General features: G+C 45.4%; 1 protein-coding gene across 3 annotated transcripts in view; it reads right to left on the reverse strand.

Annotated features, from left to right (window-relative positions):
• SNX10 (sorting nexin 10) overlaps positions 1-14,873 on the reverse strand; it is a 77,818-nt gene extending 62,945 nt beyond the window's left edge. The window contains exon 1 of one of the 3 annotated variants that reach the window (XM_007171513.2): positions 14,488-14,873. The gene's annotated coding sequence lies outside the window, so the exon portion shown is untranslated. Of the gene's footprint in view, positions 1-13,339; positions 13,418-14,360 lie in introns of those variants that run through there. The other 2 variants (XM_057550351.1, XM_057550352.1) reach the window with 2 other exon arrangements.
• Between the last annotated feature and the right edge of the window lie 257 nt (positions 14,874-15,130).

A 15,130-nucleotide genomic window follows, 5' to 3' on the forward strand; every position in this document is an offset into this window, starting at 1 on the left:
GAAATAAAAGGAATACAAATTGGAAAAGAAGAAGTAAAACTGTCACTGTTTGCAGATGACATGACACTATACATAAAGAATCCTAAAGATGCCACCAGAAAACTACTAGAGCTAATCAATGAATTTGGTAAAGTTGTAGGATATAAAATTAATGCACAGAAAACTCCTGCATTCCTATACACTAATGATGAAAAATCTGAAAGAGAAATTAAGGAAACACTCCCATTTACCATTGCAACTAAAAGAATAAAATACCTAGGAATAAACCTACCTTAGGAGACAAAAGACCTGTATGCTGAAAACTATAAGACACTGATGAAAGAAATTAAAGGTGATACCAACAGACGGAGAGATATACCATGTTCTTGGATTGGAAGAATCAATATTGTGAAAATGACTATACTACCCAAAGCAATCTACAGATTCAGTGCAATCCCTATCAAATTCCCAATGGCATTTTTTACGGAACTAGAACAAAAAATCTTAAAATTTGTAGGGAGACACAAAAGACCCCGAATAGGCAAAGCAGTCTTGAGGGAAAAAAACGGAGCTGGAGGACTCAGACTCCCTGACTTCAGACTATACTATAAAGCTACAGTAATCTAGACAATATGGTACTGGCACAAAAACAGAAACATAGATCAATGGAACAAGATAGAAAGCCCAGAGAGAAACCCACACACATATGGTCAACTAATCTATGACAAAGGAGGCAAGGATATACAATGGAGAAAAGACAGTCTCTTCGATAAGTGGTACTGGGGAAACTAGACAGCTACATGTAAAAGAATGAAATTAGAACACTCCCTAACACCATACACAAAAATAAACTCAAAATGGATTAGAGACCTAAATGTAAGACCGGACACTATAAAACCCTTAGAGGAAAACATAGGAAGAACACTCTTTCACATAAATCACAACAAGATCTTTTTTGATCCACCTCCTAGAGTCATGGAAATAAAAAAAAAAATAAACAAATGGGACCTAATGAAACTTCAAAGCTTTTGCACAGCCAAGGAAACCATAAACAAGATGAAAAGACAACCCTCGGGATGGGAGAAAATATTTGCAAACAAATCAACAGACAAATGATTAATCTCCAAAATATATAAACAGCTCATGCAGCTGAATATTAAAAAAACAAACAACCCAATCCAAAAATGGGCAGAAGACCTAAATAGACATTTCTCCAAAGAAGACATACAGATGGCCAAGAAGCACATGAAAAGCTGCTCAACATCACTAATTATTAGAGAAATGCAAATCAAAACTACAATGAGGTATCACCTCACAGAATGGGCATCATCAGAAAATCTACAAACAAGAAATGCTGGAGAGGGTGTGGAGAAAAGGGAACCCTCTTGCACTGTTGGTGGGAAAGTAAATTGATACAGCCACCATGGAGAACAGTATGGAAGTTCCTTTAAAAACTAAAAATAGAATTACCATATGATCCAGCAATCCCACTGCTGGGCATATACCCAGAGAAAACCATAAATCAAAAAGACACATGCACCCCAATGTTCATTGCAGCACTATTTACAATAGCCAGGTCATGGAAGCAACCTAAGTGCCCATCGACAGACGAATGGATAAAGAAGATGTGGTACATGTATACAGTGGAATATTACTCAGTCATAAAAAGGAACAAAATTGGGTCATTTGTTGAGATGTGGATGGATCTAGAGACTGTCAGACAGAGTGAAGTAAGTCAGAAAGAGAAAAATATCGTATATTAATGCATATATGTGGAACCTAGAAAAATGGTTCAGATGAACTGGTTTGCAGGGCAGAAATAGAGACACAGATGTAGTGAACAAGCGTATGGACACCAAGCGGGGAAAGCGGCGGGGTGGTGGGGGTGGTGGTATGATGAATTGGGCGATTGGGATTGACATATATACACTGATGTGTATAAAATTGATGACGAATAAGAAGCTGCTGTATAAAAAAATTAAATTTAATTTTAAAATTTTAAAAAAAATAGGGTCAATTAAGTTTAACTGAATTAGTCCCAGCTAATTCTCTCCATTTCTGCATCACCATCAAGTTTCTAAGCAGTCCAACCACGTGGGCTCGGAGGATGGACAGAGAACACGTTCCCGGCCCCTCCCGCAGCCCACCTCTGCTCATGGTTACTCATTCATCTTGGGAGAAAAGAAAGCATTTATCCAGCAACAGTCCAGGATGGAATGTCTTGAAGGCCATGTGCCTTCCTCTATTGTTTTCTGTCTTTCCTCCTGACCTAACTCCACTAGACTGTGGAGGATGAGACTGGAGAATGATGTTAAAGTCACACCATTCATAATCAAAAACAGCAACCCAACGAAAAATAACTGATTGTTAACTATGGGGCCAGACACTGTACAAAGACTATAACATGAAAGATCTCATCTCATCCTCAAGATAGCCCCACAGGCAAGTCTTATTACCCCAATTTTACAAATAAGGAAACAGCGTCCAAGGTCATGCAGCTAGTAAGTGAAGGAGCCAGGGTCCAAACCCAGCTAGGTACCACATGGTACCTGCCTACATCTAATATGGCATCCAAGCTACATGCTTAGAGGTAAATGCTTAAAAGATAGCAATGAGTGGAGAATATCAACCAGTAAATTGAGTTATTAATGTCTCAAATGCTTTAGGGATGTCAGGTTGGGGGCAGAGTTCTGTCTATACATGAACTGGGAAAGCCAACAACCAAACATCTGGAAATGACTTTTTCATCCTCAGAAAGGAGGTAATATTGAGAGAAGTGTAGTGCCTTCATATGACCTCTTTAGGGTCATTAGCTACAAAGGAGGACCCCCAAGAATAACTAGAGGACAACAACAATCCACTTCAATGAGCAATCACCGAGAGCCCACTGTGTGATGGTTCTAGGATTGGTCCTGGCGAGGGTTAAGTCACACTCCCTGAGTTCTAAGACCTAAAGATGTCCAGACACAGACATGAAACAGTTTGCTTCTAATGCAGAGTTCACTGTATGTGCCAAAAAAAATAGCACTGGTAACAGGATTACAGGAAGGAGGACAGTGGAGAGAGAGAAGCTTCACGAAGAACGTAGCACTTGATGAGGCCTCGATGCTTGCATGAGGACAAGCAGAGAAAACAGGACCAGCCTGGGGTGATTAAGAAGCAGCACCACATGGGACTTCCCTGGCGGTCTGGTGGTTAGGACTCCGAGCTTCCATTGCAGGGGGCACGGGTTCGATCCCTGGTTGGGGAACTAAGATCCCGCAAGCCACATGGCATGGCCAAAAATAAAAAATAAACAAAAGCAGCAGCAGGAGCACCACTTTCAGTAGACCTAGGGGTCCAGTCAACCAAGAGTGAAGGGACTGTGTTGGCAGAATATCACAAGGAGGTAAGTCTGGAAGAGCTTCAGTGGGCATCCTAGGATGGGGAAGTCCTGAATGATGAGAGGAGGAATGCTGACTTCTGCTAGAAGGCAGGGATGTAGTACACGGAAGCCTGCCACGATGGTGATGACTCATCTGGGGATGGGGTGGAGGATGGATTGATAGGCCGTGAGCTTCATCACAGGGCTGCTGGAATGCACCGGCCAGCAGAAGAGATCATGAACTCAAGGTGGGAGGGGGGATGGCCAAGCGCATTTGAAAATAACAAGCAGCAGAGCCCAGAGGATTTGGGGGGCAGTGAAATCATTCTGTGTGATACTATAATGGTGGACACATCATATACTTGTCAAAATCCAGAGTGTACAACACTATGAGTTAAATGAACCTCAATGTAAAGTGTGGACTTTGGGTGACAATGATGTGTCAATACAGGTTCATTGTAATGACATATGTACACTCTGATGCTGAGGTTGATAATGGGAGAGGGGAGTCAGGCAGGACATAGGCTGTCTCTGTACTTTACCTCAGTTTTGCTGTGAACCTAAAACTGCTCTTAAAAATCAAGTCTAGGGGGCTTCCCTGGTGGCGCAGTGGTTGAGAATCTGCCTGCTAATGCAGGGGACACGGGTTCGAGCCCTGGTCTGGGAAGATCCCACATGCCGCGGAGCAGCTGGGCCCGTGAGCCACAATTGCTGAGCCTGCGCGTCTGGAGCCTGTGCCCCGCGACGGGAGGGGCCGCGATAGAGAAAGGCCCGCGCATCGCGATGAAGAGCGGTCCCCGCACCGCGATGAAGAGTGGCCCCCGCTTGCCGCAACTGGAGAAAGCCCTCGCACGAACCGAAGACCCAACACAGCCAAAAATAAATAAATAAATAAATAAATAAGAAAATCCTTCAAAAAAAAAAAAAAAAAAAAAAATCAAGTCTAGGGACTTCCCTGGTGGCGCAGTGGTTAAGAATCCGCCTGCCAGTGCAGGGGACTTGGGTTCGAGCCCTGGTCCGGGAATATCCCACATGCAGCGGAACAGCTAAGCCTGTGTGCCACAACTACTGACCCAGTGCTCTACAGCCCACGGGCCGCAACCACTGAGCCCACATGCCACAACTACTGAAGCCCGTGCGCCTAGAGCCCATGCTCCACAACAAGAGAAGCCACCGCAATGAGAAGCCCACACACAGCAACAAAGACCCAACGCAGCCAAAAATAAATAAATACGAAATGGTCATTTAAAAATAAATAAATAAATAACAACAACAACCAAAAAAATCAAGTCTATTAGGGACTTCCCTGGTGGTCCAGTGGTTAGGACTCTGTGCTTCCACTGCAGGGGGGCCCCAGTTCAATCCCTGGTCAGGCAACTAAGATCCCACAAGCTGTGCAGCCAAGAAAAAAAAATCAAGTTTATTAAAAAAGATGTACATAACAAGAATAACTTGAAGACAGAGCATGATGGAAGAAAGGGAGTCAAGGGTGACTCACCAACCGGGTGACTGGGGTCATAAGCAATGGGGAAGTTGGAAAGGAGGTCTGTTTTTGGAGGTAAGAGAGAAAGAAGCTGAGTTCAGTTAGGAACAAGCTAGGATGATGATGGACATCCACACAGAACAGTCTTCAGGCACCTGGAGAACAGTTTGGGGTTGAGATAAGAAAAGGGTACAGGCATGCAAATTGGAGACAAAAGTCAGCATTAAATGTTCCCCTTTTAAACTGAGTGATAAATTCTCTTTCAAAAAGGAAATCATTGCAACACACTGGAAATAGTCTTCCCACCAAGCTCGCCACCTCTGTCACAAAGAACTGCCACTGGGGAGGCAAGTTCAATTACATGGGAAGACAGCAGCACCAGGGGTAGTGATCTACTGGTCAAGTCAACTCTCCCCAAAGTGACATCAGTCCAGATAGGAAGAACTGGCAAGTCATCTGAGGGACAAGCAAGAAGGGAGATTTCACTTTTGAGCAAGGAGTGTCCCCCTAACAGGAGCAGGAAGGGCACAGTGAATGCCAAAAAGCCTGGCTGCGAATTCTTATTCTGCCCCTTGCCCAGGGAAATTCTTTCACGTCTCTGTGCCTTAGCTTCCTCATCTGTAAAATGAGGATAAGAGCCTGCTTCATGGATCCACTTTAAAGATCACATGAGCGAATGTGGAGGTACGCACCTGAAGCTCACTGTGTCAGCTACTGTCACTGCTCATTATTGTCTAGATTTTTCCAAGACCCTTGAAGGGGGAAATGCTGAGGTCTCTTCCTGATGATCACAGAGTACTGTGCCTTTTAAAAATGTGCCTTTTTAAAAATGTCCCCTTCAAGTATCTGATTTGTCAGGTGGGACAGTAATATTTACAGGAACAGAATATTTTAAATCCATATGCTCTGATGAAACAGCCCACGTGGTGAAGCACACACCTTGGCCATTCCCTGCGGCACATACTTACCCACGGGTGTCCAATGCCTGGCCTTGACCCAAGAAGGCTGAGATAAGACATAGAGAAAGTCCTTTTAAAAGTGAGTAAAATGCCAAACTTATTATTCCTTAAACTATCTGCCCGAAGCACTGACTGCAATCCAAGGCATCTGACTCGTATCTGTCCACAGACTCAGTTTGGCAAAGTTCTCAAAACAGAGGTCACATTTTTTCAAGATTTCCCAACTGTCAGGGAAATGAGCTGGCTACAAAAAGCCAGCAACCAGTCTGTGCCTCCCTGTAAAAGGTTAAGTTGATTTCCTGGTGTAGGAATTTTCACGTGCACCTGGGCAGAAGGAGTCCCGATTCTCGGGGTCTGATCACCCAGAGATAGCCCACAGAAAGGCTCCACGTCTCCCGCTCTGAGACACCAGAACCCAGGGCTGTGGGAACACCTGCATTCTCCTCAGCTGTCCCAAATGCCACTCTACAGCAAACAGAGCCGCTGTGTCAGTGACAAAGGGGAGGATAATTATCAGCAATAGAAACCTCCTTCCTGTGTATTGTGTTTATAATTTCTAAGAAGCATAGGTTCCCTACGTACAATGCCCCCTGCTCTGTTCCGCACTTGTAACCATTTGGGTTTGTAAGTCTGAGAGGAACTGGGGAGCATCCATAGTCATCAAAATAAAGAGAAAAGACCCTGGAGCTCATGGGAAAGGGGGAGAGGGAGGAGCAGGGCTGAGAGACCGAGAGAGGGACCCAGGAGAAAGTGGAAGGTCAGGAGCCCCGCAAGGTGACTGCTCCACTAGCTTAGTAAAGTCTTCTGAACCAGCAAAGCACGTGGTGGGGTGGATTTCTCCATCAACATGTCAGGGCTGTCACCAAGGTAAACCAGGAAGAACACGTGAGCCCTCCCCCAACGCACAGCCCAGGGAATCAGCAGCAAACCTGGGAGGCCTTTGGAATTCCCTGGGCCATGGGCTCGTGGGTTCTCACCAAGGTTAATTGGTTCTCTAAGGAACAAGGACTGGCAGGCCCCCAGATGACACCTAGGTTAGAAAAGAATGTGTCTTTCTTCTCCAAAACTAGTTAAAGATAGTCTAATTTTACTATTTAACATCTAAGCACCAGAGGAATGCATTGAAAAGACTGAAGGGACATCCACCCCAGCTTGCTTGGTTCAGCAGGGACAGGTGCCCTACACTGATGACAGCCCTTTAAGGTTCTGGGCCCCCGAGGCTTGAGTTGCGTGTGTCCTTCCATGTTTTCTCTGATGTCCAGGGAACTTTGGCCAAATGCTGCAGGAGCCTCAGTGGAATCAGGGAAGCATAAAAAGGCACAAAGAAGGAAAATGCACACCTGCGATGGAAAGTGGGAAAGGAGGGTGGAAAAAAGGAGAAGAAAATAACTTTGCACCACTGATTTCAAAGCTAAAATGCTCTGAAGTGTTAAATCTACCTCACGGTTCGTAAATAATTAGGACAAAACCCTGGCGGCCTATGATATCACTGAAAATCTTTATGATAACGCAGCCTCCAAATTACAGCCTTTTATAATCTGCATGGAGAATGTCTGAGGATCAGAAATGGAAACCTCAGAGTCCTATAGCTAATAATGCACCCAGTATGGCTTTCAAAATTTTCCCCTAATCGTTTTGTCAGAGAGCATGCCATCTTGGCCCTAAAAGTAAACACAATGGTGGGAATTTTAAAATAGAGCACTGAAGAAAAATAAAAATCAGGCATGGAAGCAGCTGTGGGTTCAATTCCTGCCTTATCCACTTGGTCAAGTCATGAAATATCTCTGAAGAGTATAAAATGGCTATAATAATTCCTATTTCACAAGGGTCAATGACATAATGTAAATCAAAGTGCTCAAGGCCGTGCACAGTGTGTGGTGAATTCTGCATAGGTGTCGGTCCCCATCTCTTTCCTAAACCTGCCATCATGCCAAACATATAAAAAAAATTTTCCTGGAAACAAGTCAGAAAGCTTTATCACATGCCTGGACACAGAACTAGGACTAGATGAAGTCTGTCTTGCCCTCTGGTGCCCCCTTTTATTCCCCTCCCCCTTTCCCTCTTTCTGTTTTTCCATCTCCAGGAATCCAGCACTCCCTAAAGGAGGGCATCAGCTATTAGGAATTTAATTAGGAATTTCCAGTCTGAATCCGAAAGGGGTTCGAGATTTCCTTTTCTTATCTTCCTAAGGGTATCCAGGCTGTCGGGGGGGAAGGGGAGGACGGCGGACATCAAAGATATCTACATGGGCTTCCCTGGTGGCGCAGTGGTTGAGAATCTGCCTGCTAATGCAGGGGACATGGGTTCGAGCCCTGGTCTGGGAAGATCCCACATGCCGTGGAGCAACTGGGCCCGTGAGCCACAAACTGCTGAGCCTGCGCGTCTGGAGCCTGTGCTCCGCAACAAGAGAGGCCGCGATAGTGAGAGGCCCGCGCACCGCGATGAAGAGTGGCCCCCGCTTGCCGCAACTAGAGAAAGCCCTCGCACAGAAACAAAGACCCAACACAGCCAAAAATAAATAAATAAATAAATAAATTTAAAAAAAAAAAAAAAAAAAAAGATATCTACATATATAGTTCATTATAATTTCCACTATTAATGAGCCAGATTTGTTGAGTAACAGAGAATATACTTCCCTTATATTCTCTTCTGCAGGAGAATATGTTCTCAAGAGAATAGATTTCTTGAGCGCAGTTTTTAACTGCATAGGTGGATAATATGCAATCTGGACTCTCAAAGTCAGAAAGCCCAGGTTAGACATTTACTGGGGTCGGGGTGGAGGGGGGATGCTGAGAAAATACCACGAAAGGGTAACAGAACTAGTTTTGCGCTATACCCAGGAAACAAAAACTAAATTGAGAGATGAATGCTGGTATTTTTTTAAATGCTTAAAGACTACGTAATCTAGGGCCAATGTACTTCTGAACTGAGCAACTTCCTTGCTACATACAACTCCTGCCTTCAGGAGTGGGGGCTGGGGCACATCTTTGGAATGAGTAGCAGAAAGGGCAGCTGGGGAGAGGACAGCTCGCCTGGAAATCCAGAGGACTGGGTCCTCCACGCATGGGAAACCATACCCTACCCAGGCATTTATGTCATGTTATGTCCTTTTTTTTATCACAAGCATTCTTAAGAAATGTTTTTTTATTTTCAGTACTATATACTCATTATTTTTAAAAATAAAAGATTTATTACTTTTGGTCATTGTTCTGTAAGGTTAAAATCATTTCAAAATTTAAAAGATTTTTAAAAATAGGAATCTACTGATGAAATCCTCCATACTACCAACCCCTTTCAATTCCACTGCCCAAACATAATCACTGTCTACAGATCAGGGGTATATCCTTACAGACTATTTTTTCCCCAAAAAAATGAGATCATAATATACCTACTGCTCTGTACTTTGTTTTCATTACTTAATATATAATAGACATTCTCCATATCAGCTCATTTATAGCAATTTCCTCCTTTGTTCAAGGAGGCAAGTATTTCTGAGGGATAAAGTCCTAGAAGGGGAACTGATACATCAGAAAGTAGGCAAAGTTTTAAATGTTATAAATACTGCCACAGTGCCTTTCCAAAAAGCTGTACCAATTTACACTCCCCAGAGAAGTATATGGTGACAATCTATTTTCCCACGCCCTCACCATGGTTGCTTTTTTCCTTTCTTTTTTTAAAAAAATTTTAAAATTTATTTGGCTGAGCCAGGTCTTAGTTGCGGCACACGGGATTTTTACTGCCACGTGCGGGATCTTTAGTTGTGGCATGCAGGATCTAGTTCCCTAACCAGGGATCAAACCCAGGCCCCTGCACTGGAAGTGCAGAGTCTTAACTTCTGCACCACCAGGGAAGTCCCACCATGGTTGCTTTTAATCCACACTTACCTGATACTAATGAGGTTTAGGACTAAACCTTTCTAATAAGACTAAATATTAGTCCTATTTAGTCACTGGGGCATCAAGCTTTGGCTAAGAGGTGGCCTGGCTTCCCAGTGATTCACACCCTACCCTTAATCTCAGACTTACTGGAATTTTGCTTGAATTTACAAATCTCTCAGCAAAAACTTTCCAACACTATAATTCTACCAAGAGGCCTAAATGGCCTCCTTGTGCCTCAACCAATGCATTTTCTGACTCTTTCCAAGTCTTTTCCCCAAACTGTATCCTCTTGGCTTGTATTTTTCAGCATTGTAGATTCCCATCCTAAATCACTGTAGAGTGGTTGAGCTAACAAGATGGCATGCCAAGGATGATATATTTTGATAGCGCTTCCAGGAAGCTTCGCTGGTCTCTCCCACAGTGGGGAAGCCTAGTGGGCGAGTCGGGCGTCTTTTGGCATTTCATAATTTATTCACCTGGCACCACTCATTCCAAAAGCAGGTATTGGGGTGTGATGGAAAGAATATGAGGCTGGAAGTCAGGAGACCTGAGTTTTAGTCCCCTTTCTACTTCTAATTAGCTGCATAGTTCAGATTAAACTATGCTGCCTCTCCACTGGGCCTCGGCTGCCTCATTTGTAAAACGAGATTATTGGACTAGAATAGTCATTACTAACCTTTCTTTCTACCATGGGTGACCCTTTAAGAATCTAAAGTAAGTTGTGCATTCTCACCCCCAGAATAATATACTCTTGCACAAGAGTATGAAATCATACATTTTCAGGGAGTTCACAGACTCCCTAAAGCCTATCTCTGTATTCCCAGGGTCAAGATCACTGAGACCTACCATAAGCTTTTTTAAAAATAACAGAGAATACAACAGAAATGTATGCAGAATCACAAAACCTTAAGCGAAGTTGAATCATTTCCAGAACTAAAAGCATCTCCTCCGCAGAGACTGGGAGGAGGAAGTGGTTACTTAGGGGAAAATAAATGAAAATGCCAATTAAGAGCTGCCCTTGACTGAGGTCTGGCTAAGCCCTTTACCTACATTCACAGAGGAGTGGCTGAGGGAGAGTACCCATTCCAGAGCCAGGCTGCCTCGTTCAAATCATGGCTCCATCATTTACTAATTGACTTAGGCTCTGTGCCTGTTCCTTCTTCTGTTATTAAAAAAAAAAAAAAAAAAAAAGGAAAGAAAAGAAAAGAAAAACAGGAGGCGAGGATTAAAACAATACCTATCTCAAGGATTGTTAATACACATATGGTATTTGAAACCAGGCCTGGCACACACTAAGCCCTAAATAACTATTCCATATTATAGAAATCTGGGACACATTTGCTGGGTGGTTAAGATTGTGAGCTGAAGAGTTTAGGAAAGCCATAGATATCTTGATAACTCATTTTCTCCCAGATGTAAGCAGAACCTGCTTCAGAAGTTTGCTGTAAGGATTCAAACGTATGGACACCAAGGGGGTAAAAGTGGCGGGGGGTGGTGGTGGTGGTGGTAGGATGAATTGGGAGATTGGGATTGACATATATACACTAATATGTATAAAATAGATAACTAATAAGAACCTGCTGTATAAAAAAATAAAATAGGGACTTACTTGGTGGCGCAGTGGTTACGAATCCGCCTGCCAATGCAGGAGACATGGGTTCGAGCCCTGCTCCAGGAAGATCCCACATGCCGCGGACCAACTAAGCCCGTGCGCCACAACTACTGAGCCTGCGCTCTAGAGCCCGCGAGCCACGGCTAGTGAGCCTGAGTGCCACAACTACTGAAGCCCGTGTGCCTAGAGTCCGTGCTCCACAACAAGAGAAGCCACCGCAATGAGAAGCCCACGCACTGCAACGAAGAGTAGCCCCCACTCAACGCAACTAGAGAAAGCCCGCATGCAGCAGTGAAGACCCAACGCAGCCAAAAATAAATAATAAATAAATTTAATAAATAAATAAATAAAATAAATAAAATAAAATTTAAAAATTAAAAAAAAAGAAGTTTGTTGTAAAGATTAATGAGCCTGCCACATAAAAACTCTTTTCACAATGCCTAGCACATAATCAGTGCTCATTAAGTGTCAACTAATGTTATGAACAATTCTGGGAGGCAAGGATTATCAGTTCCTTTTTTTATCTCTGAATAAAGGATAAATCAGACTTTGAGAGTTAAGTGCCCTGCTGACAGTACCTCAGTTAGCAAATGATTATCCCAGATTTCAACTCTAATGAGTCTGAAACCAGAAGCTGTAACCACTACCACATATAACCTCTTAGTTTGAACAGGGCTTAGAGAACATAAAAGCTGATTCATACCTACTAGATTCTAAGAGAAAAAAAAAAAAAGACGTTGGTGATAACAGTTCAAAATGCAGGGAATTCTCCATGGAGGTCAACCATGACTTTGGCCAAAAGCCCTCCTTTGCCACTCTTAGAAACGGAAGACTGCAAAGGCTGGACCCTGGTCTTAGTCAATTCTAAACCCCTCGCAAGTGGTTCTTAAACCACAGCCCTGACACCAAAAGAGGAAAAAGAAGCCATTTCCCATAATAGCTCAACTAACAAACTGAGCCCTCTAAAATGAAAGTAGAGACCCTAAGGCTGAGAAAAGCTATTATTAAGAATGTTCCAGGGCTTCCCTGGTGGCGCAGTGGTTGAGAATCTGCCTGCCAATGCAGGGGACACGGGTTCGAGCCCTGGTCTGGGAAGATCCCACATGCCACGGAGCAGCTGGGCCCGTGAGCCACAACTACTGAGCCTGCGCGTCTGGAGCCTGTGCCCCGCAACGGGAGGGGCCGCGATAGTGAAAGGCCCACGCACCGCGATGAAGAGCGGTCCCCGCACCGCGATGAAGAGTGGCCCCCACTTGCCGTAACCAGAGAAAGCCCTCGCACGAACCGAAGACCCAACACAGCCAAAAATAAATAAATAAATAAATAAAGTAGCTATAAAAAAAAAAAATTAAAAAAAAAAAAAAAAAAAAAAAAAAGAATGTTCCAAGGGAGGGTGGGAGGGAGATGCAAGAGGGAGGAGATATGGGGATATATGTATACGTATAGCTGATTCACTTTGTTATAAAGCAGAAACTAACACACCATTGTAAAGCAATTATACTCCAATAAAGATGTTAAAAAAAAAAAAAAAGAATGCTCCAAAATCAAGTAGAAATGCTGCAGTAGAACACAACATTAGTCTTTAAACAACAAACTTTTATGTGGGAAAGAATGAAGGTGTTTATTTCTATGTTTGGATACCAAGATCCGGGAGGCCTTCCCCTAAGTAAAATAAGAGGAAGTTACCACAGCCCAGTATGGTGGGGGGAGAAGCAGAATGCCAGTCAGTCAAGAGACATCTGGAGAGGAGCAGTGTCACCTGAGCAAGAAGTCCCCACTCTCAACACCAATATCCTCCCTAGTGAAATAGTCACCTCGGAAATGAGAATGAAATAGACCGGCAGGCGAAACAGGGTGATCCAGTGAAATACAGGTCAGTGCTAATCACCTTACTTCACATCTTATATATATTTACTTCTGGATGTATTTTATTTTGTATCTTTATTGAAAACAGTCCCATTAGGCAACCTTAAATCTCCCATGCTTTTAAAAAAAAAAAAAAAAGGCCTTAGGATTAGGCATCACTGGAAGGGATGGTAGAAGCAGGAGAAGCACCTCACTCACCTCCATTCTCAGACTGAGGCAACCCAGCTGAGCTTGGTCCAAGGTTGGAGCAGCCAGTTCTCCCCAGTGGCTTCACTGACCCAGCCCACTCCCCGGGGAGAAGAGGTTGTTTATGTATTCCAAGCCTACACCCACCCCAGGCCCCCAGGGGTGGGGAGAACGCTGGAGTCGGGAGAACGCTGGAGTCAGAAGTTCTTCAGAATCTAGGGCTGTTTCTGCTCCCACCCAGCTGAACGACTCTCCTCCCTGGGGCCTTAGTTTCCCATCCCTCAAATGAAAGGTTTGAAGGAGATCACATGAAAGCCTCCTTCCTGCTCTAAATTTCGAATTCCATTATTCTTACACGTAAACGTGCCTTACAGAAATAGAAGCCCTTCCTTTCAAGCAGGACATGTGGCTCTACGTCCCCGTGACCATTCCCCTCAATCACCCGCAGACCATCTTACAGAAGTATAATGCATCAGAGAACAAACGTATGGACACCAAGGGGGGAAAGCGGCGGGGTGGGGTGGTGGGATGAATTGGGAGATTTTGATTGACATATATACACTAATATGTATAAAATAGATAACGAACAAGAATCTGCTGTATAAAAATTAATTAAATTAAATTTAAAAAAAAAAGAAGTATGATGCATCAGAACTGAAAAACAGGCGGTTGCTTTCCCGTGGCACCAGACCTAGTAACCAGTCAACGTGGATTTTCTCTCGGGCCTTTCCCCGCAATCCCACAATCCCACGAAAACCCCTGCCTACCCCTCCCAATTTACCCTTCCGTGAATTAAAAAATACCCACCCACAACCCGGCCTGGTGTAAGGTGCCTCAGCACTTTTCCTGGCATCCAGGATTCCACCTCTGCCCCACCCTCTCCCCGGGGTGTCTTTTTAGCCGGATCGATCCGATCCTTGCCCTCCCCTGGCAAACAGGCCGACCAATTTCTCCTCCCCGGCAGGAAAGGAGGCAGCGCCCGGCTCCAATCCCAGGAGACCCAAACCTCTTCCCAGCCCGCAGGGAGTGGCACCTGGGCGCAGCAGGAAGGGCCCCACGCCTCGGGAAAGGAAAGGAAAGGGCGGCCGGCTCGCTCCCAGCCGCGGTCCTCCCCCCGGCGGCGCGGGGGAGGCCTCCCCAGCAGGTCTCCTGTCACTTACGGGCTGCACCTCCGGGCAGAGCCTGGCACAGCAGGACCGGCGGGCCGGCGGGCAGGCGGGCAGGCGGGCCGGCGGGCAGGCGGGCGGCGGAGTTTGCTGACTCAAAGGCGCGTCGGAGGCGGCGGCGAGCGCACACGAGCGCAGCCCCGCGCTCCCAACTCACGTAGCGGCCCCGCGCCCGCGCTCTGCGCCCGCCTCCCGCTTCCTCGGCCACCGCACCGCCCAGCCCAGGTGCTGCCCGGCGCCGGCCCGCCCCGCCCCCTGCCGCGGACCTGGAGGCGGCCCCTCGGCCCCGGGGGCTAGGGAGAGCCGAGCGGCCGCCGGGGGGCGCAGCGCGCTCGGAGCCTGCTTCCCCCTCCCGCGTCCGCGAAATGGGGCTGCGGAGGAGGCATCAGTGTTTGGCCCCAAGCTGAGACTGAAGGGGTGCGAGTCGCGCCCTTGGAATCGCCACTGGAAAGCCACCTTGAGCTTGCTAACCACTCCCCGCCCCCTTAGTTAAGGGGAGGATTGATGAATGGGGAAGAGGGATGGTAGATAACGGTAGACTGTCAATGATAGAACCTAGGTGGTGGGCATGTGAGTGTTTACAGAAAAACTCAACTTTTCTGTATGTTTGAAATTTTTCACAAGGAAACTTTGCGGG

Source organism: Balaenoptera acutorostrata, chromosome 7 (genome assembly GCF_949987535.1).
Source record: "Balaenoptera acutorostrata chromosome 7, mBalAcu1.1, whole genome shotgun sequence".
In the NCBI taxonomy this organism is placed as follows: Eukaryota; Metazoa; Chordata; class Mammalia; order Artiodactyla; family Balaenopteridae; genus Balaenoptera; species Balaenoptera acutorostrata.